At 36.5% G+C, this 23,633-nt stretch overlaps 1 long non-coding RNA gene across 1 annotated transcript in view; it reads right to left on the minus strand.

Moving 5' to 3' along the window:
- LOC123651772 overlaps positions 1 to 23,633 on the minus strand; it is a 76,396-nt gene that overhangs the window by 23,614 nt on the left and 29,149 nt on the right. Inside the window, exon 2 of the long non-coding RNA XR_006740682.1 lies at positions 6,562 to 6,632. This is a non-coding gene — a long non-coding RNA (uncharacterized LOC123651772). The remainder of the gene's footprint in view (positions 1 to 6,561; positions 6,633 to 23,633) is intronic.

A 23,633-nucleotide genomic window follows, 5' to 3' on the forward strand; every position in this document is an offset into this window, starting at 1 on the left:
ATGTGTCAACTTGACTAGGCTAAGGGATAGCCAGATAGCTGGTAAAGCATTGTTTCTTGATGTGTCTGTCTTCCAGAAGAGATCAGTGTTTGAACAGTAGAATGAGTAAGGAAGATCACTCTCACCAGTGTAGATGGACATCACCCAATCCATTGAGGGCTTATATAGAAGAAAAGGCAGGGGAAGAGCAAATTACCTCTCTCTCCTTGAGCTGAGACATCTATGTTCCCTGTCTTTGAACATGGGTGAGCTTGTTTTCAGACTTTTTGACTCACACCAAGAACTTTCCTGGTTCTCCGCCTTACAGAAAGCAGATCTTAAGATTTGCTGACCTTCTTAATCATGTGAACCAATTCCTATAATAAATCTCCTATTGGTTCCGTTTCTCTGGAGAACCCAGACTCATACACACAGTAAATCAGATTTATTACTGTTCCCGCTTTCATATTAATAATTTATAATCAGAGAGAAAGCAATATTTCAACATACTCACTGCCTCTCTATGCCATTTTAAAGCTTGTAAATGAACTTTATTCTGTATTTAAGAAGTCCACAACAGTGATAGACCAAGAGAGCCTCTTTTGTGTGTGGTACATTCTCCCAGTGGTCTCATCTGATACTGAGGGATACAAGGAAACTGAAGTCTTCTATGTTTTTTCTCACATTCACAAAAAACAAGATAAAAACAATGTAATTTAAAAATGAATGTAGGTGTGCTTGGTGGTAAGCAGAGTTTTGTCTCTGTGTGTGTGCCTGTGTGTGTGGTTGTGTGTTTAACAACTCTGCTTAATGTGAGAGCTGGACAGTCAATACAGCTGCCTGTGCCATTTGTTTTGGCAGATCAAAAAAAATCTCAATTTAAGAAAAATGAAAATCGTTGTTTATAGTGAAACAGAACTTTTAAAGTTCTCAACAGCATTGTTTTTGTATGAGGCAATCAAATCATCATCAACAAAATGTCTCCAATGATAAAACCAGATCAAAGAGGTCAAATAATTCCTCCTAAATCATATAACTGTGACAGAGCATTGGATGGAAGATCAGAAAACTTGGCATGAAGTGTTTCCGTTTCTTCCACCCAGGAGTCTTATGTTTTGGAAGCAACAACATTTGACCTCTATAAATCATACCTACCAAAGTGCCTAAACCCTGGAAGAAGATAAGAACTAGTAAAATTTAAGTAAATCATAGCCCAGAAAAAATTTGTTGGAGTTCACTTTGGGGTTAAGAGTAAAGATTCTGAAGAGGTCATAGTCCTAAAACTAAGTTCCTATTCAGCATTACTGCCAATAGAATCATTCCAAAAAGTCCAGTCAAGCACAATTCTAGTTGGGAATAGAGGATACCCAAATAAGGGAAGTGTGCCAATTGGTTTAAGTAAATTAGTAGAGCATGTCTGAAGTAAATTCAAGTTCAGGTCTACCAAAAGATGACTGCTTTTAGAACTATGCTTCCTACTATATTCTCAAGACCTAATGTAATTCCTGAATTAATAATTTTCAATGAATGTTATGCTGGAATTTGCCAAGCCTGGGCCTGCATTTCTAGGGGGAGATATTCCCTGTTTTCCATATCACATCATTCTGACATCAAGATATATAGGGAAGATGAGTCAATTTTACAATCCTCCTGCATGTTTAGATCCATATTCAACTAGCCTAATGTATGAGTTGGGAAGGGAAGGGAAGGGAAGGGAAGGGAAGGGAAGGGAAGGGAAGGGAAGGGAAGGGAAGGGAAGGGAAGGGAAGGATGAAGGAGGTGGGAAGATGAGGTTCAGCCTCAAAACTGGCATACTAGCATTTCTTCCATATTCAAATGACCAAAGCAAGTTATAAACTGAAGCCAGATTAAGGAGTATAGAAATAGATTCTAGTTCATGAACGGAAAGGCTGCAAAATCACAATGCAAAGAATATAAATTAAGAAGGAAATGGGAACGGGGTAGGGAACTGGGGCCATTTTGCAATCAACATAGTTCACCTGGAACCTGAAGCCCAACATTATAAATGCATGTTCCTTCTGAGAGTGAGTCGCAGCTGCGAAGCTGATCTCAGTGCAATTTCCCAGTAGTCTTAGTGACATACTCTTGAATTTCATCTCCATCTTCCATAATCTAATCATGTCCTCTCATCCTTGGCCTTTCTCCCCAGCCATGTTCATAGAAATATGTTCCCTGTATACAAGGGCAAAGTTGAACACCTATCAATAGGAAGGTAGAGGCACTGTCCTATCGGAATAGATGCCCAAGAGTCAAAACAGGTGCTTATGGTAGACAGTCAGTAATGATTTATAGGTAAATATCAGTCCTCCATTTTCCATGAGAGAAACTTCTCAGAACTCTCTTTTCTAGACCCAATCTCTCCATGCCTCTGAAATATCTGTGGCATAGTTTTTGTTGTAATTTTTCATGTCATGGATATATTCTAGGCTAGTTCACAATAATATGAAATTTAGTACAATATTTTCTATGTGTGTTATGTGTACTTTTCCCAAAGAAAATAGCTCCAATTTCCACCAGATCCTTAAAAATGAGTCCATCATTCAGAAAAGTTAAGAACCACTACTTATTTGGGTTAAACTGATAAATCAATACACTGAAATAGCAGAGAACAGAATAGACTTCACTCTCCAAGAGAACACTTGCAAATTCTCTAAAGGTTACAGAATTGATGTGGCCTAGGGACATTTTATGGACCAAAGGAACCAGTCTCTCACCATGGATTTGTAGGACTGAATCGAATACTTCTAGAGAACTCATTTCCAGAAGTGTCACTGTGAGAGGGACATCCATCAGCCTTAGAAATATCCCGGCCTCATACACAATGACTTAAAGTTAATAGGAATTTGATTATATATTAATAAAACTCCATCCATTCCCCGAGAGCTTTACTTGTCATTGAGAATTACTTTATCAAACTGGTCCCTGCGTAGTTTGTATTGGGGAAGGTTGACCTAAGAGGGGCACTGAGGACCATCACAGAGAGAGGACCAGTAAGTACTTGCATCTACTAGTCAGATAACCATGGTCATTTCTGTTCCCTATGGAGAACCTCAACAGTGATTAAGATCATTCTCACCAAAGTCAAGTGCAACCACTATCATCCTTGCCTTTTCTTAATCATGTGATGACAAAGGGAAGGCTAGGGATTCTATAAAAAATTTCTTATAGTCAAGAACAGAAACTTTCTTCTGGAAACTTGAAATGGATAAGCCTATGTGGGATGAGATAAAGTCATACACAGTGCTGCCTGACCCTGCCTTTGAAATATGGATAAAATATGTACTAAGGGGAAAAGCCATTTTGAGTGATGAAAAATATTAGAAGGATAGAGGTATCTTGAAAATCAGTCTTAGAACTTACACAGTTATAATTAAGTAGCTTTTACACATTGTCACTTATCACAATTTTGTGTCTAATTTATTTCTATTTTTCTCTCAAGACTCAGAAAGAAATAACTTTCAGCTTATTCTTAAGCAATTATTAGAAAACTCATTCCAAAGGCAATCACTGGCTCTTCTATTTTTGGACTAGTCTTCTCTCTTTTTTATCCTACTAAAAAGTGTCAGAAAGCCATGCTTATTTCTATTTCCCAAGAAGAGTCACATCAATGTTTGGCTCCTATCCATCATCAACATGCACAGTCACTGTCCTTGTTATTAATCACTTTGGTTAATCTTATAATTTTCTTCCTTCCAAGGAAAAGGTGTTTTCCTTCCATCAAATATTTTTAAATGGTATCACATTCATTTAAATATTAGCAAAGCTCTAGGTCAGATAAAATATTTCTTCAGTGTTTTTAAAAGGGGCAAATTAATTTTTTCATATCACAGAGAAACAAAAACCAAGCAACAATAACAAAACATAAAAACACCTAAATAACTGGACTAGAGTGCAATTTTGACAGTAAACTGACTCTTCCCTGATATTGTATTAAGACAGCTAATATTTTTCAACAAGTCCTTTCAAAGAAAATCTCTTGTATTTATCTGTTAGAGGACAAAAAAAACTGGAGAGACTGTTGTGAAAATGGTTGGACCTAGAAAGTAAGGATAACATTATAACCACAGAGATGCTTAAATACAAAAAAAAAAAGTGAGTAAAATTTGGTTTTCAAACAATAGCTTTTGAATTCTCAGACAAAAGCAGAAGAAAGTAAATTAAAACTATAGGTAAGATGTTTTAATTAGCATGACTAAAATCAAGACACTTTTATGTATGTATGTATGTATGTATGGTAATTCTTATTGGAGGATATTTTTTCCATTGATTTTTGGAGAGAGTTGAAAGGATGGAGCAAGGGGAGAGAGAGAAAGATGGAGGCGGGAGGTGAGGGTGTGGGGAGGGGGAGATTGGTTGCCTCCCTCACATGCCCAGACCTGGGGCTGAGGATCCAATCTGCAACCCAGGTACATGCCCTTGACCTGGAATCTAACCTGAGACCCTTCAATGTAGGGGCCAACACTCTAGCCACTGTTCTAACACTGGCAAGGGCAAACCATAAACTGCAACTTTTCTTTGGGGTCTGCCTGAATCCAAGAGGACTTTTTTTTTTTTTTTTTTTTTTGCACGTATTTCCTGGGAAGGGCATATTGCCTATAGGCCAGCACTTGCATCTATCAACATTTGCATTTTGGATCTATCAACAACAGCTTGTCTCTTTTACATTTCCGCCCTTGAACATGTTCTTCATGCCCTAGCATCTTTTTAAAGTCAGTGTCTTAATTTGTATTTCAGATGTAGAAGCAGAACTTACCCTTGAGAAAACAGTCAGAGCCATCTCTTAATTTAGGGAATGAGTCAGAGCCCAGCAGAGCCATCCGTGATACTACAGTATATTATTTAGTTTTTAGCATCAGACCAGCGAGACAGATTCATAAAAATAATGAGAAATAATAATTCTTCTAAAATCCCATAAAACACAAAGGAAAAGGCTTTAAAAACCAAACCAAATCCTTATTATGTTTACAGACATCAATGAATTAAATTTCAATATTGTGTAATTATTTTAGAATTTACCCACGTATTTTCAATAATTAAAACCGATTTTTTAATGTTGCCTAACACTTGCTGGCACCAACAGTGCACTAATCTCTATTGAGGGCCAAAGAAATCAAGGATAATGATCTCCTACTGCTAATCCACAGAAAGGTTTGTGATTTTCATTGTAATAGATGGTCGGAAGTAAATTGCAGATTCACCATCACTGAATAAACTGCTTGAAATGGTAGTTGAAGAGGAAGATGGAATTAAGGAGAATGAATGAATGAATGAATATATAGCACTTAATGTAGGCCACAGAAACTTCTACACAGTGGGGATTCTGACAAAGAACTGGAGACATTTTATTCTATCTTTAAAATAAATTACTCTAATGAAGAAGCTCTCCAGAAAACCCCAAATGTAATGGCAAGCTTTAGTCATCCATGTTTAGGCTTAAATTGACAGTTCTATCTAGTATTTAGAGCCCTGTCTGTTAAGAGGGCTGTTCTCTAAAGAGAGATAGAGACAAGTTGGAAAATTCCCAAGTGGGGAAGGATGGAAAGAGATAGGGATACTTAATCTAATCTATGATACGTGAGTAGATTTAATCGGAAGGTAAAGAACCACTGCCCTCCAATGTCTGAAGGGCAGTCACTAAGAGAGTGATTAAAATTATTTTCTATGGCTTCAGCAAGCAAGACAAAGACCCAAGGTAGAAATATAGCCAGGTTCTTTTTGACTTAAAATAAAAAAAATAAAAATTCTAATGTTAGTCTTGTGACCAAATTGCCCCCAAAATATATATTGTCTTAGGTTTCTGGTGCTGATAGAGGAGATATGGTTAGAAAGGATACTTATATCCATTAGGGAACTGCTTCTAAATAATAAGCTGAAAGGAAAAGATGATAGTCATTCACAAATATAACTTGAAATGAAACTCTATGCGAATAAGTCCTCAATCATAATACCAGTGCCCTATGACAGATGTCTTAAGTGTCTATTGAAAGTTTTCTTGGTTTCATGTTAGTTTGTCTTAAATGTATTTTGATGTTCTTGTTAAAAATAATTTTGAAACCACAAAATAAAGGTTCTGATTATTCCTTTCTTTGCTGTGGTTATGTTTCTCCATTAGAATGGTTATAATCAATTTAATAACAGTGATCTGCCTTTTGTCTTATATAATGACTTTGAAACTGAGGAATCCCAAATTACTGGATTTTTATCTGATTAGGCCTCTGTGATGTCTACAAGTTAACTTTCTTAAATCCCCATGAAACTGGGTCACTGAGTTGACTTTCTAGGGAGAGAAATTAAGGTGTCCTTTCCTTACTGCTATAAGACATTTATTCACAAGTACTATAGAAAAGCTTTCCAGAAAGTGGTAGTTTCCTGCAATTATCTTATTCAGTTCCCTAGGATTAAATAATATTTATGTTTTTCTACCCATTAATGGGACTTTCAGAATGCATTTATTTTCATAGGATTATGTCCTCCTTGCATCATTCTTACCACATATTCTTAAGTAGTTACAAATCTCTCCCTTTTTTCCTCACATTTTTTTAATCTCTTTTTTCTCCTTACCTGTCTTTCCTTCATCCATCATTGCCTTCAAGAGCAATTAAGACCATTTCTTTGGCTTTTCTTCAGGCAATCTGAGTAGAAAAACAAGAGAATTAGACCCACTTATATGTAGAAAGTGACATTCAAAAGTCCTGGACAAAATGTTGAGATTATATTTATATTTATATTTATACATACATACATATATATGTGTGTATATATTGTGTGTATATATATATATATATATATATATATTCTTTTGTATAATCTGAAGTGATCATATTTTTAAACACACATATTTCATAACAAAAACTGCAATGGAAGTTAATCAGGGTATACTGTTTCTGGAAAAACAGGTTTTGCCTGCATTAGGCTAGAAAGTGCTGTTTATTTTTCCATCAGTGAAAGGCGTGGCGGCAGCTTTCAGCTCTCAGCAAGCTCCAGCTGCAGACTCTCCTGCACTGCTTATCACGGTGCTAGGAACATTAGGTTACAAGCATTGGGAGCATGGACCGGGGACCAGAGCCTTCTCCAGTCAACCTGAATACTGAGACATCTGTGATCAGTGACGTTCAAAAATGAAGCCTCTGATAAAGGAGTAAAACTGCTCTCAGAAAATATGTATTTCGTATTTCTGCCATATGAAATATGAAATTCTCCTGGCAACAAGTTAGAGAAATTTTTCTTTAGTTAAAAAAGAAAGAGAGAGAGAGAGAGAGAGAGAGAGAGAGAGAGAGAGAGAGAGAGAGAGAGAGAGAAAACTAACAAATTAGCTTTTCAAGGCAAGTAATGCTTACTCAAATGCTAGGAGGAGAATAAAAGCTTATAATTTTGGTACCAGCTCTCACAGGAGAGACTAAACACAGACAATTATAAATGATAAATATATACACAGAATCCATTTCTTTGTTTAAATATACGCATATTCAAAGCGATGGGAAAGTAGTAAAAGTTCTAGAAAAAGTTTATCTAGAAAGGCTTCCAGAAGAGTGTCAACAATGTCAAAAGAAGGGCTACTTACAAAACAAATTTAGAACCTGAAGGTATCTTAAACCTATTTAGTTCACATTTGTTTTTTAGACATGGAACTAGAGAGATGTTATACATGAGACAAGTACTCTAAATTCTCACAGGGAAAATCACACTGAGATTTGGATCTCTTGAGACTTAAAGTTCTTGCCATCCCATAATATTCTATTCTGTAAGCACTTGGAGAGAGAGGGCTTAACACAAAGATGGAGGTTCTGGCTTCAGTGGGACTCTACACCCAAACGCCTCATATCACAGGAGAGATAGCAGATAAAGGACTTTCTAACACAGAATATGAACATGTTGTGGGAGAACGATCAGCCAGCACTCCGAGGGAGGAAAGTTTAACCTTTATTTAGCAGATCTCCAATCCAGGGGAATTCCAGATCCAAAGCCTGAACTGAACTTGTGGGGAGGCTCTGGCCTCTATATCTTCTCCTGTGACAGGCTCCTGAGGGCCCCGAAGTTCTGGCCAAGCCAGCTGTGGCGGGCCCTGGGGTTAGGCTCTGCGGCTCCACCCGTCAGAGTGGGGAAGTAAGACTACGGTTTTACCAGACACTGAACTAGGTTGCAAGCCCGCTCCCTCCCCCCATTTTCCTTTTCAAAGGGATGTGGGTCATAAAGGAAGAATAATATGCAAAGAATTGGAGAACAGACAAATACTAAGCTATATACATGTATAAACATGACCCATGATCTGATAATTTTGTTGTTGTTGATGACGTTAAGATATAAAAAGTTAGTGTTCTATGGTTCTATGAAGACTGCTTTGATGGCAAGTTATTGGGCCATATTGTTTCTTTTATCTTTAAAAGCTTATTTGTTTGGCTCTATCTGGTTAGGCTCATTGGATAGAACATCAGCCTGCAGACTGAAGGGTACTGGGTTTGATTCCTGGTCAATGGCATGTACCTGGGTTACAGGCTTGATCCTGGCCCAGATTCAGGAGGTAACCTATCAATATCTCTCTCTCTCACATCAATGTTTCTCTCTCTCTCTATATATATATTTCTCCCCCTTCTTTTCACTCTAAAACTCAAGAGAAAAATATTTCGGGTGAAGATTAACAACCACCACCAAAATAAATTAAATAACCTATCAATTTGTGTGAGAGTAGGAAGGACAGTTTGACCATTTTCTCCAGTGAATCTTTTTTTTTTTTTTAATAATATATTTTATTGATTTTGTACAGAGAGGAAGGGAGAGAGATAGAGAGTTAGAAACATCGATGAGAGAGTCATCGATCAGCTGCCTCTTGCACACCCCCTACTGGGGACATGCCCACAACCAAGGTACTTGCCCTTGACTGGAATCAAATCGGGGACCTTTCAGTCCCCAAGCCTACGCTCTATCCATTGAGCCAAACTGGTTTCGGCTTCTCCAGTGAATCTTAAACTGTAGGTCAAATTGGCAACAGGTACAGACATGTGTAGAGAGATTTTCATAATTTTTTCAATTTAATAAAAATTACTTGAAAAGTATAGAAAACTTATTATTTATAGTAAAATAACATTTTTTTATCATCTAAAAGTAATATATACTTTGTTAATTTCCTATCACAAATTGCTACAATTCTCTGAAGGTAAACAGTTGGAACTAAGTCTTCTGGGACTTTAAGTCCAGAGATGGCAGTGCTAGCACCTTCTGGAGGATCCTGAGAAGAATGTGTGCATTGCCTCTTCCAGCTGCTTGAGGTTGTTGCATTCTTTGGCTCTGGGACCCCTCCCTCCCTCTAATGTCTAGGTTCAGTCTTCATGTCACCTTTATTGACTTTCCTTCCTCCCTCTTATAATGAATGGCATGATTATTATCCCAGATATCACAGGATAGTCTTAATTTAGATTATCCAAGATCACATCTGCAGAAACCTTTTGTCATATAAATAACATTCCCAGAATATGGGGATTAGGTGTTACAATTAAATCTACAAATATAAAAAGTTATATTGTAATTCTGGAATGACTGATCAATCCTATTTAAAAGAAAATTTAGAGAAAACAAGAGACTGAAAAGTAAACTAAATTTTCTTATTCTTGATATCTCATTCTTTCTCAAGTCTATGTGTGAATGCTTTGTATTATGCCTTTATATGGGCATCCTTTTCAATCTACCATTCAATAACAGATGCCACTAAGGTGCCATCTAACATTGGATTCCAATTTTCCTGGAGACTACACTTTTATTTCATATAGCCACAAAGATGTATAATTCTATAGAAAATTTTGATTCTTGTAATGAAGTTTAAATTCTTTCTATTTTAAATTGGGTTCTAGATTTGTAATTAGAATAAGCCAATTATTTTCCTGGAATAAGTATTTCAAAGCCAGTTTCTAGGCTCAGATTATATGCTTTTAATTCAGAATATTAAAAGGTCCATTTGTGCGAACATTTCATGCAATGTTTGATTTTATTTCAAGGTAATGAGAAGAGAAATCTGAAGCCACATTCTGAAACCTTCTAGCCTTTCCAGTCATTCCCAATGACGCCAACCTCGAATATTTTGAAAAAAGTAAGTGCTCCTAGTGCCAACACTAAGGAAATGTTTGTGCAGTTCTTTGGTGCCTGTCATTCTGAGTGCTGCTTTTATTTAATCTTCATAAAGCATTAGATTAAAAAATTAGTTTTAGGGAGAATGGCATTTCTAAATATTCAGTAAAACTATAAATCACCTAGTTTCCAGTCATAATACCTATCTCAGTTTACTTCCCTTAATCCTAAATCTGGAACTGATGATTTCATGGAAATAAATTCTTAAAGAAGTGAGTTCATATAAACAAGGAATTAAATGATAGATATAGGGTCTCAAACTTGTATACTCGTCCTTATATTTACCACACAAAAGATCGACAAGTAAAAGGAATGTATTATCTTTATTATTTCTATCATAATACTATTTAATGATATTGCTTTGACTTATTTAGTTCTGTTCTTGGGTGGCCAGTTCATGGTTGAAAAAAAAAGTAATTATAGTAACATATTTGAATAGTACCATTGGCTTTTTAAAATTTGCCTTTGCCTAAGATAAGGTGGATATAAAAGCTGATTAGAGGTTTTTCTAAAGAATGTCAATAAGATGGAGAGACAGCAGAAAACAGTGATAACGGTGATTGTTTCTAAGTGAATTAATCTGTTTTATGAGGGCAGGGGCAGACTGAAGTATGGCCAGTGAAAAGGGAGTATATTCAAGATGACAGCATCCTTTCTTGCTTGGGTGACTGGATGGATGGTAAGTCCATCTAGATACTAAAGAAAAAAAAATACTGGTTTGGGAAAAAACAATGATATGTTTCACTAGAAGTACCAAGAAAAAAAAAATACAGGTTGACAATTATATCTTATAAGACAGAGATGAAAAAATAAATTCTGGAATCACAAGAATATGTCTGAGCCCTGGCCAGTTTGGCTCAGGGTTGGCTGGATTCCTGGCCCTAGTTAGAGAGCGTGTGTGGGAGGCAATCAATTGATATCTCTGTCACATAGATGTTTCTTTCTCTGTCTCTCCCCCTCCCTTCCACTCTCTTTAAAAACCAATGGAAAAACACCTTCCGGTGAGGATTAACAAGAGTATATGTTTGATAGGTGAAGTCCTGTAGTAATACCGGATTCAGCCTGTTTTACCTGTGTAATGTGGACATTCTCTTAGTTTTTCGATGTGGTGCAACCAGCTAGTGTCTGCATCTCTCAGAGGGAGGCAATGCTTCCCATGAATATATCTTCCTTCTGTGAATTCTTGGCAGGAGTGAAGTTCAGGAGCCTCTTATGTCACCATCTTGGTGCACAATCTGCCAAGCTTAGTTCTTAAAACATTTTTCTTCAATATGTACTCATTTCCATGCTTATCTAGTCTCATAGTTTTAAATACCATCTTTGTGGTGATTATTTCATTGTATATTTTCCACCTGGATCTCTTCCCTAAAATCCATATGTATTTATCTATTTTTCTCCTCTACTTTTCTACTGGAATGTTTAATGGACACCTGAAAGTTCACAAAGAGAATGCTAGATAGAGAATGCAAAGAGACTTAGGAATTAACCTTTAGCTTTAATACTGGAATTTTCTATCAGAAAATCATGCCAATAATATCTCTGATATTTTTGCCCACCTCCTCAGATTTAGACATTTTACATTAATCCCCAAACAATTTCCTAAATTAAGTTAAATCGATCCTGTGTTATTAATGAGAACCAAGGCTCAGGATGCTTAAACAACTGAAAATCACACAGTCAATGACTGTAGAACTGGGATTGAACTCAAGTGGTCAGAACCTGTTTCACCAAATTGTTTCAGTGAGTTCATTTCCTAATAACTTCAGATAATATACTCATCAAGAACTTGATGATGAAAAGAAGCAAAGGTTTCCAGGATAAAGTTAAAACAGCTGTAATAAAATTCTTTTAAAGGGTCTTAAAATATGTTGAATGCTTTTTGTTGTTGTTGTCCATATCCCAAAGAAAACACATGGCTTATTAAATTTGAAATGTATCTTTGGCACAGTGTATTTTTAGTGTTCTTTAAATTTACTATTTATAGATCTCTTCCATAAATTAAAAGCCACTTTACTTGAATATTTTCTGATGGTTTTAATTCATCCTTCAAATTTAAGTCTTGCTTTAAACAAACAAATAACAAAAAGTACTTAATGGAATCTTTAATTATGCTTTCTCAACTACCTAATAAAAGACAGAGAGGAAGTTGTGGCCATCTTTTCTCTAATTTCCACAAACACAATTAACATATCCCTGATTCCTGGTTGAAGAATAAGTAACACTTTTAAAAAGTAACATGATTGAATATGGCAGGATTTTTGACCTGGGAAACTTTCCCCCAAAGTAATCATTTTGATTTTATTATTTTACTTAAAAATGTGAGCAAATGTGTCCACCTCCATCACTACTCAAATTTAAGCTGCCATCAGTCCTCACCTGTCACGTGCCAGCAAGCCAGGAAAACAGACTCCATGAGAGGCCTTTTACATGTTGTCTATGGTAATCATTGTAACGGAAGACTGGAGAAGCTGAATAAGATGCAATGAGGTGACTCCAATATCAGCAGCATCAGGAAGCATCTTCTACCTCTGAAGGACCAACCAAAGATAGAACAGCATGTTCTCAAAGCTCAAAGCCAAGGTTGTCTGCCAGGAGCTGACACTGCTTTGGAATCTACATGTCAGGAACTCAGACCTCAGCAGGAGGAGAATTCTGACAGGAGATGATGCTATGAATGGATGAGTGACAGGTGATGCATGGTAGTCTGAGTAATGGCCCCTACAAATGTCAACCTCCCAATCCCCAGATCCTATGCATATGTTACCTGATATACCGAAAGGTACTCTGCTGTTGTGATTAATTAAGGATCGTGAGATGGGGAGATTATCCTCAATTTTCTGGATGGGCCCAAGATAATCACAAAGGTGCTTATAAAAGAAGCAGGAAAAGAGTCAGAGAATAAGATGTAAAGACAGAAGCAAGGGTTCAAGTGAGAGGGAGATATTTGAAGATGCTGTGCTTCCAGCTGCAATGATGAGGAAAGGAACACGATCCAAGAAATGCAGAAGGTTTCTAGAAGCTGGAAAAGGCAAAGAAACAAATTCCCCCTTCAATTCTCTGGAAGGAACACAGCCTTGCTGACATCTTGATTCAGCTCAGGGAGACCTTTTTCAGACTTTTAACATCCCAAAATGTAAGATAATGAAGTTATTTTAAGTAACTAAATTTGTGCTAACTTGTTACAGCAAAAATAGGAAACTAATACAGGCTGAAGTACCCAGATTTATCCCATTACCTGCTTTCTAATCTTCCACCAGTACCTCCACATGGCCAGTTCTATCAAAGAGCCACAGGAGCAATAGTTCTCTGCTGAAATGGAAGGGGTGGAAGTGAAAGCAGGGATCTTCGTTTGTCCATTCCTGACCTCTGCAACCCATTGACTTCTATTTGGCAAGTATGGAGTATACAGTATATAAAGTATGGAGTTTATTTGCTATTCTATATTCTCCTTTTTTTTTTTCTATTTCTATTAGCAGCAAATACCTCCCAAATATATATCTTTGTTCATGACCTCTCTCTAAATCCAAACCAGTATAACTGTTAGAAATTGTTACTTGAATGTTTTCAGGTTATCTTAAAACTGACATGTTAAAAATGAACTTAAAATGCCACCTGAAATCTGGCCTATAAGAGTTATGCATAGGGACACAATTAAGGCAAGTTTGTAGGTCTAATACTGACTCACGTCTTCCTTCCTTCCCTCCAATCCTGTTCCTTGTTCAGTATCCCTTCTCCAGTAAATGGAGCTGTGAATGGTCCAAACCTGGGAGCCATTCTTGCCCAGTTTCTCATCTCTCATCCCCAATCTGCACAGTAGGCAGTGATCTTTCTAGAATGCAAATGTGTCAGGTCATGAACTCTTCAATGATCATCCAATGATCTCTGTATTAAGAGCCATATTCCTGAGTGGCTCTCAGATTGTGCATGAACCGGTCCTACCTGATACTCAGCCTCCATTTCAAGCCACACTAACCAGGCTGGCCTTGTTCTCTTCAAACAAGCCCAGTCATTTTCCCATATAGATTGTTTATATATGCCTGTATAGTCAGCTCAGGCTGCCATAGTAAAATTTCATAGATAATAGAAATTCAAATTCAATTTCCCTAAGAATCCTACTGTCAGATGAGCCAAAAGACATCACCCTGATATCTGGAAACCCTCAGTATCAGATCAAATTCCTCACCTCCAACCCCAGATTCCTGATCACCCAGGTCTCTCTTCACTAAGAATCTCCCTTTTCTTAATGTTTCTTCTTAGTCATTTCCCAGCCATTATTGATTCCCCCCTGCTTCATGACTGAAAATTCTCACTTTGCCTTACTCGGAATTTAAGCCTGATCTCCCATATTGCAAAACTCTTATTTCAGCAGTCTGTCTTGAATAAACTCTTCCTTAGTGTCTTTACTAAGTATCCTAGAAAACTGATCTTTAACACAAATGTTCAAAACAAGATAGGTTTATTGTATTTACTGTTATTCAGGCCCAAGTGAGAACTTTATATCAGTGAAGAGATCTGCTTAAGAGAAAAGAGCAGAGAGATCATAAAATCTAATAAAAATCAAGATGTAATGATTTTAGTAAGATTCAGAGCCAAAGATAAAAAGATGATCCTTGATGTTTATACAAAGGGAATAAATTATTTGGAGACAAAATTATATGTGAAAACATAGTAGTGCTAGACTGTAATTCCCATAATCCTGCAGCTGCTCTGAGTTGAACTCAATGCCCTTTAGGCCCTAGGAGAAAAAAAAAAAATTCTGAAATGCTTATCACTAGAGCATTGGCTACTGTTATTTCCTTACATCAGTGGGACAATTATTAGAGGATCAGAATAAAAGAGATCAAAGCTATTTCATGCCACTTGTATCTGCACTTTAACGCTAGTTCAGGAGGTTGAGTAGAGATTGTAAAACAATCCTGCTCAGCTTTTAAGGAGCAATTATGTTTTAAAAGGAGGGAAATAGCTTAGTAAAAAAAAAAAAATGAAATGTATGCCTATAATCTCAACAAAGAACAAAAAATTTTAGCCAAATGTAATTATGTTTTTTTAAAAGAAAGCATGGAGGAATTTATTCTGAGTAAAACCTCAAAAAGTTAGTTTCATGGTCACTGAAATTTTAATTATAGATCACATACATTTCAGATTAGTAATATTCAATATACATCAATCAAGAAACTATTATTCAGCCCTAACCGGTTTGGCTCAGTGGATGGAGTGTCAGCCTGCAGACTGAAGGGTCCCAGGTTCGATTCTGGTCAAGGGCATGTGCCTCTGGTCAAGGGCATGTGCCTCTGGTCAAGGGCATGTGCCTCTGGTCAAGGGCATGTGCCTCTGGTCAAGGGCATGTGCCCTAGTGGGAGGGATGCAAGAGGGTGATTGATGTTTCTTTCTCATCAATGTTTCTGACTCTCAATCCTTCTCCTTTCCTCTCTGTAAAAAATCAATAAAACACAATCAGAGCTCAAAAATATACAAGTCAGATATAATCTCTATTATAGAAGTAATTTTTCATTTATCTGTGCTCTGAATTATTGTAATATCTAGCCTTCCAGGGAGTGTCTTCTCTGTTTTCTATTTGTGTATTTAGCATTTGTTTGTAATTACTTCTTTGTCTGTCTACCCAACTAGGCTGTGAGCTCTTTGCATATAGGAACCTGGTCTTGCCCTGACTGGTGTTGCTCAGTGGTCAGTGTCACCCCAGGCACCAAAGGGTCAAAGAATTGCAGGTTCGATTTTTGGTCAAGGGCAGGTACATGGGTCACAGTTCAGAAACTCTTTCCAGGAGGCAACTAATTGATGTGTTTCTCGCACATCGTCTGTCTCTCTGTCTCTCTGTGTCTCTCTCTCTCTCTCTCTCTCTCTCTCTCTCTCTCTCTCTCTCTCTCTTTCCCTCCCTCCCTACCCTGGGCCCTGTTCTCCCTTCTTCTCTTCCTCCCTTTCTAAAAATGAGTGGAGTGGAAAAAATATCCTCTGGTAAGGATTAACAAAACAAACAAACAAACAAACAAACAAACAAAAAGAACCTGGTCTTATCTTGGTAAACCCAAAGCCTAGCACCTAAATATAATAAAAGCACATTTTAAAATACATTAAAAATGAGAAAACTTCATATATATTAAGTATCATTCACCATACATCATATTTATAATTATAAAAGTTATTAAATTTAATTTAACAGAAGTGATAAACACGTGCCAGTTTCTGAACTTGTTGCTACAGAATATTATAAAACAACAATGATACAGAAAAAATAATATATCTTTTTCCTTTCAACCCAACCATTGAACATAAATCACACATTTAGTGGCACACTTCTTATGTGTCAACCACTGTTTTAAACACATTATAAGTATTTCTCTTTGTCAGTTTCAGCTACTAAAACAAGTGCTGTAGTCTTGTTATAAACAGCAGAGTTCTTTTTTTCCTTACAGTTATGGAACCGGCATGGTCAAGTTCTGGTAAGAGTGGTAAGAGCCCTCTTTCAAGTTGCAGATTGCCAACTTCTTTTTATATCTTGCCCCCACCCCACCCCCCCCTTTATTTTTTTACTTCACATGGCAAAAAGGAAAGGTAAACTTTCTCCTGACTCTTATAAGGGCACTTATTCCATTCTTGAAACCTCTACCTTCAAGACCTCACCTAATCCTAATCACCGCCCACTATAGTTATAAATTATAGTTTAACATGGAATATTCCTCTTTTGATAAACCTTTCTTATTAGTTTCCCTTTCAGAATGAAAGTAACTTTCTCTTGAAGATCTTAGAACTCCACACTATAGCCTTCAATATAGCCAGTTAAATTGATTAGATAATATTAAGTGTTGTTAACTTTTAATTCTCATGTATAATTTCCTAATTTTCTAATCACATTTCTTTAAATAAAAAGCCAACATAGGTAACAAATATAACTACAAATCAATTAATATAAAAATGAGAAAGAACATAGCTTTACATTATGCTTGCATTGATGGTGTAATTTGCTGCAGATAAGTGTTAACAAAGTTTTGCTATCTGATACCATGGCTTATGAAATTAAAATATATATGGCTTAAAATGTGGGATACATTTTCTTTGCTTAGTTAACTTTAATCAATCTTATAAGCTTTTAAAAAAATTTTTAAAGAATAGTTGAGTGTATGTTTACATCCTAGACTTTAATGTCCTCTCTGGCCCTTATATACCTAACTAGAGGCCTGGTGCATGGATCGGGCCAAAACCGGCTCTCTGACATCCCCCCAAGGGGTCCCAGATTGCAAGAGGGCAGTTCTCAGGTGACACATCCTGGAATCAGGCTCCCTTCTCTCTGGTTCCAGATGCATCATCCCGAGAATTACTGCTGCCAAGTGACCACAGCTTGGCAGCTCCTGCATTGAGCATCTGCCCCCTGGTGGTCAGTGAGTGTCATAGCTACTGGCCAGTCGGCCAGTGAGCTGGTCACTTAAGCTTTTGTATGTAGATATTATGTAGTTTTGAGTAGTTACATTGCCTTTTAGTCTTAACTACCACATCAATAAAGTTGCAATGTTGGGCTTATTTTAGAACCAAATTTTATTGTATATCTCTTACTTAGCACTACAACTGTCTTAGAAATGCTCAATAACTGTTCATTTATTTCCATAAGTTATAATAATTTGTTGTTAGTCCTTTAGTCCCAAAGCATGCATATCTACTTACATATATACATATGTATAACTTCAATTACGCTTATAAACACGCAAAACACTAAGCACCCACACCAAAAATGTGAATAGACTCACATAAGTCAGTAACAACATATGTAATGTTTACTTTAGCACATAACTAAGACTATGAGAAACATCCCCATCTCACAACCTACTCACAAAGGGGTGGTCAAGAGAATTCATGTCAACCTAATTAACAATATCTGTCACCATCCATTAGGATCAACACACAACCTTGTAGCTATTGGCAACAGAGGCAACACAGAAAAGTAAGCTAGTGGCAAAGACATGTCACTTTCTATTACTACTAAAAAAAATAAATAAATAGAATCTCTCTTCAAATGTAAAGTACATTCTGAGTATACATTTAGCACCATGCTCCTTTTGATTATGTGCTCGGTAATTTAAAATCAGATAGAATGATTTTGCATTATGAGAAGTATGTTTACTAAGAAAGCCAATATAAAAATTTTCAAATAGGTATGTATCCCCTCTGGTGCTTTGCCTCCCCTGAGAGCAAAATGGAGCTAAATAAAACCCATGACATGTGAGAAGCAAAAATGCATTCCCACCATTTCAAGTTCAAGAACTTAGGCTGTTTTTTTATAGGAAGCCAAACCAACACTAATGGGCAGAATCAGCTGTCATGTTTTAGAAGAGCTGTTAGGCAGATAAATGTTAGTTTAAGAAAGTACTGTATGCCCACTTAGAGCACATAGAAATACATTGGCAATTTCTTTATATATATGTGTGTGTTTTTATGGATTTCAGATAGAGAGAGAGAGAGAAATATCAATGATGAGAAGGAATCATTGCCTCCTGCACACCCCCTACTAGGGATGGAGCCCACAACCCCAACATGTGCCCTTGACTGAAATCAAACCAGGAACCCTTCAGTCTGAAGGCAGACGCTCTATCCATTGAGCCAAGCCAGGTAGGGCAATTCCTTTATATTTTAAATAAAGTTTCATAGACTCAAAGTCAATCATTAAAACAGGCTTTTACTTCTGCCCTTTGTGCCAACCCATTATTTCCACACTATGGATAACACAATATAAAGCAATTTATTGACCAAAATTATAATCCACACCCACACATTTTAGCAGAGATCCTACTCATCACTATTTACCTCTTTTGCTGTCTTCTTCATTCACCTAAAAAGTCCTACAAATCTCAAGCCCAGATTGAATATTCATCTTCTGAGGGTTCTGCTAGTGTATCCCCACTATCTTGCAAGGCTGGAGAAAACTACCCAGGAGTGAGGATAGGCGCCTTGCAGTTATGGTTTCAAGCCCTATCTGAGACCTGGATGCAATCCAGCAAACTCCATTATGTCTTAGTCAGTGTGTGTTCCCATTGCCCTCAGCAGGTTTCTGCCCTCAATTGTTAACCTTAATATCAATCTACTACCTCATCACCTTCTTTCTCACCTATGGTTTCATTTTCTACATCATTTCATTGTCACCTCATTCATTTCATTTTATTTACCGCATGAAGAGAAACATTCATAGGAGGTCTCCCTTAACTGTCTTGCTACATAGTCTGCATGGACCTCCTGTCTTCTTAGTTTCTTCCCTCTCAGTAACATGAAAGGGAAGTTAAATCTACCCCTTCCCCCATCTCTTTAGGGACTTCACGCCATCATATATCATCTTTCCTTCCATATCTTTAGATTTGTTCTTATCATAGTGTAAATATGATGAAAAGTTCTTGATTCAAAACAAAAATTTAATCTCTTTCCTGATCCAACATTCCTCTGTAGTTCTTGCCCAGTCACTAGCTGTGTGAAACAGTTATCTGTACTGTGGAATCCTTTTCCATCCAGTCATTGCTCAAGCTGTGATAAAGCTTCTGTCACCACCATTTCTTTCCAACTGTTCTTAGCAAAGTCAACAATGATCTCCTTGGCGCATTATCTAATGAATTATTTTCAGTCCTTATCTTAATTTTTTTGTGGAGTTTTGGACCATGAAATCCTCTTTTTCTTCAGCTTTTGGTGATCCCACCCAGGCTACTTGGCATTCCTCCCCATCTTTCTGGCCACTCCTTCTCACTCTGATGTTAATCGCTTTTCTCCGTCCATCTTTAAATCAGTATTTCCCATCACTAGTCTGAGGGCCTGTGACATCCCCTTACTCAGAGTTTATCACTTCACACAATGACAGTACAAAGTTGTCAACAGCCCAGACCTCTTTCTGAACTTCAAATCGACTTATCTTTTAGACGTCTTCCTTGGCCAAATCAAAGTCAATATGCTTAATATTGAACTTATTTACTGTTCCTCTTAATTTCCTCTTAACTGTGCTTCTGTAAATTCCCTACATAATATTGAACCACTTATACAACCATATATTTCTGGGTCATTCTAGATGTTTGTGTGTTGTTGTTGCTGTTGTTGTTTTTTTTTTGTCTTTCATTCACCTTATCCGATCAACCACTAGTTCTTAGAGATTTACCCACTAAAGGTCTTGGGTTTGTGAATTTCCCACATATCCTAAGTGCCATTGCCTTTTTATTTGGCATAATACATCTCATATCCCCAAGATTTAAAAAGAAGTAGGAGGAAGAAAGTAAAGGAGACAGGGAAGGAAGGAAAAAGGAAGGAAGGAAGGAAAGAAGGAAGAAAGGAAGGAAGGAAGGAAGGAAGGAAGGAAGGGAACCTTTCCTTAGTCCAGGTCCTCATCAAATCTGCCTATTATAGTAAAGATTCTCTCATACCCTATCATTGCTGACAAAGATACAGTTACAAAATATAAATCTGATTATAATGTAACCCAGGTCAAAATATTTCAATGTGTTCCCAGTTTAGTTAGGGTTGTCCAAACTACTTTAATAACTAGGCCCAGTTGTAATAACCAGTTGGTAATGTAATAGTTTAGATCAAGTGTTAAGCTGGCAGCAGCTAGGTTCATAGAGATTCTGGCACCGTCAACAATATGGCACTCGTGGGTATTCAAAGTATCACTATCTCAGTGGGCCAGAGCAGAAAAGAGAATAAAGCCATCGATAGGAGAGGCACCTCTCACGGTTCACTTCTCACTAGAATTCAATGACATGGGTACACTCTGCTCTGAGAGAGGCTAACATACAGCCAAGCTATGATCTAGGAAGAAAGAATAGATTTTTGTTCAGGACTTATTTCCTCAGAGATTCAAATTAATTCAAATTCCTTTTCTTAACACATTAAATCTGCTTACTTTCTATATCTCCTAAAATCAACTCCTCAAGACTGATCCATCAACCTATGGTTCAGCCCTAACCAACTTGCTTTCCCAGACTTACCACACTCCATTATACCTTCACAACATCCATGATGTTGTTTCCCTCTCTCTCAATCACCAGTTTCTCTACCCACCCTTTGCTTTGTTTAGCTAAATTCTCACCTTTATAACCCACTTCAGACCACTTTTCATTACACCTGATTTGATGTGCATGGTCTCTCCCTATGTTCCCACAGCCCCCTATACAGAGCACTGAATTCAATAATATAAAATAGAGTATGGTTTAGTTGCTCATTTTCCCTATTGATTATATACCTCAATAAAGTCTATTCATTGCAATGATTATTGCAAGATAGTGTTTCTTTTAATGCACTCAAAATTATCACAGTACTTATTCTAAAACTAATTAAATTAGGTATATTTTTAACCAAAAGGAATTCAATATTACAGACACATTTGCTTTAATTTACTGAACATTTAGATATTTGTGTTTGTCAATTAGGTGTTTCAGAAATTATGTTCTGATAGTGTGTGAGAAAATAAATCTCTTAAGCTCAACTCATTACAAATTCTATAAAAATGACAATTCAGATCCCTTCTACTATTGACGCATTAAGTATGTATTAGGGAGCAGATATATACACAAATATACATACAACCACATATGCAAAAGTGTATATATTCATGATTATAAGTATGTTATACATATATCTGCATTGTTTATTTAATAAGGTAAAAAACAAATTTTGGGGCATCTGTAATTTGATAGACTTCACATATTATTGTGCAAAAAAAATTTCTTAAAAACTGAAATGAAATTAATTTAAAATTAGTTTTTCCCTTAATTTCAGTCAAAGAAAGTTGGGTGAATTTTATATACCTATCTACATTAACTTAAAAAAATAAGATTTTAATTTAAGAAACACTTAATGAGTTTATGAAAATAAGGCACTTTATGCTAAAATAATATTTTATTATAATAAAAGTATTATATTCATAAGACTTGAATTACATTTCCTACTCTATGGTTTACTAAATGGATGACATTAGGAAAATTAGTTGGCAACCATAATCCTCCTTGATATTCTCATCTATTAATTGGAGATTCTTCACAGAATTTAGAGATCAACTGTAAAATGTTATTCCTTCAATGACATGCTAGTCATGATAATGTGGAAGATTTGTGTTGAACCCTAGACCAGGTCATATTTGAGAAGGCCATTTTATCAATTCCCTTGTGAATGAACTTCTCATTAAAGCATGATCTCCATGTATGTGGAACCCTCATACATGAGTGTGTGCAGATGTTTTGTATTTGCACATACAGATACGTACTCTGTCATGAGGACATTTGTATAGAGAAGGATTTTGGGGGGGGCAGGGAACAGTATTTTTACTAATATTATTATTGAAGAGTATTATTACTGATAATATTTATAATTGCCAGAATATAGTGATAATAAATGTCATCCTGACTTTTATTGGTTTTATTATTGTTTTTAATTCTGCAATGACAACATGTCCCTAAACAGCCTGGACTCAAAATGAACACAGCTCACTGTCCCTAATATTGATTACATCACTGCATATATACATAATTATTTATTAGTAGGCAGTATTATCAAAAGAGTTAAAATATTTTTTCTTGCTTTCTTTTTTCTCACACTAAAACACCACTATAAACGTGTTTATTTATACCATTAGCCTTTTGTTAGGCAAGATAGCTATTTATATCAAGCTATCAGAACTCTGAAATATATATATCTAATATACTTATCAGAGAAAGTTATGTGCTGGTTAAGGTCTCCGTTAAAAGTTTTTTTAATAAAAGACAAACTAGTGCATTTCTGTTATCTTCCTCCCTACAAGTAGACCCCTGCTTCTCTTAACATTGCTTTCTCTCCATAATAATTGGGGAAAGTCAACATGAGAAATGCTTATTTCTCATTCCTGTAGAGAACTATGTTTACCCTCTTGGTGACAACAAATGCATGTCATGCAGCCATTAGTTAGTTTCCTGTTTCATGCCTGAAGAACAGCATGCCCATCATTGGGCAAAGTATTTTCTGAGGACCTGCTAGGCCTACTTTTCCTGTTAGAAATCAAGTGTTAAGGCTCAGCTCCTCTGTGAGTTTTCACATATGCTCCCCTCTCTCTCCTGCTGAGAGGTTAAGCCCCTTCATCTCTATTCATCCTCAGCAGGATCACTTTTTATCTGCTCTGCTCCCCCCTGAGGACTGGCACTAGAGTGGCTGCCTTCTCTGTGACTGATAAATTAATTAACAACCTTGGAGGCTTAAATGGTTTGGAAGGATTGAAACATCCTCTCACTTGATGACTTTTGCTAAATAGAATATGTTTATCCATTTCACAAGACCTATATTTTTAGATCAATGCCCTTTGAGTGTATGATTCATTTTTATTTTATTTTTCCCAGCGGGTGCAGTTTCACATAAGCCTATTTAAAAACAGTAAAGCAAGCAATGTTTTAAATGGAATATAATCTATCCTACACCTGTTTCCTCAGACTATTTTTGAGGAAAGTGAATGGCTTCTATGATAAAGTGTACTTTTATAATTCAACAAAAATGTTTACGTATCTCTTAATGTATAA

Source organism: Pipistrellus kuhlii, unplaced genomic scaffold (assembly GCF_014108245.1).
Source record: "Pipistrellus kuhlii isolate mPipKuh1 unplaced genomic scaffold, mPipKuh1.p scaffold_m20_p_8, whole genome shotgun sequence".
Lineage (NCBI taxonomy): Eukaryota > Metazoa > Chordata > Mammalia > Chiroptera > Vespertilionidae > Pipistrellus > Pipistrellus kuhlii.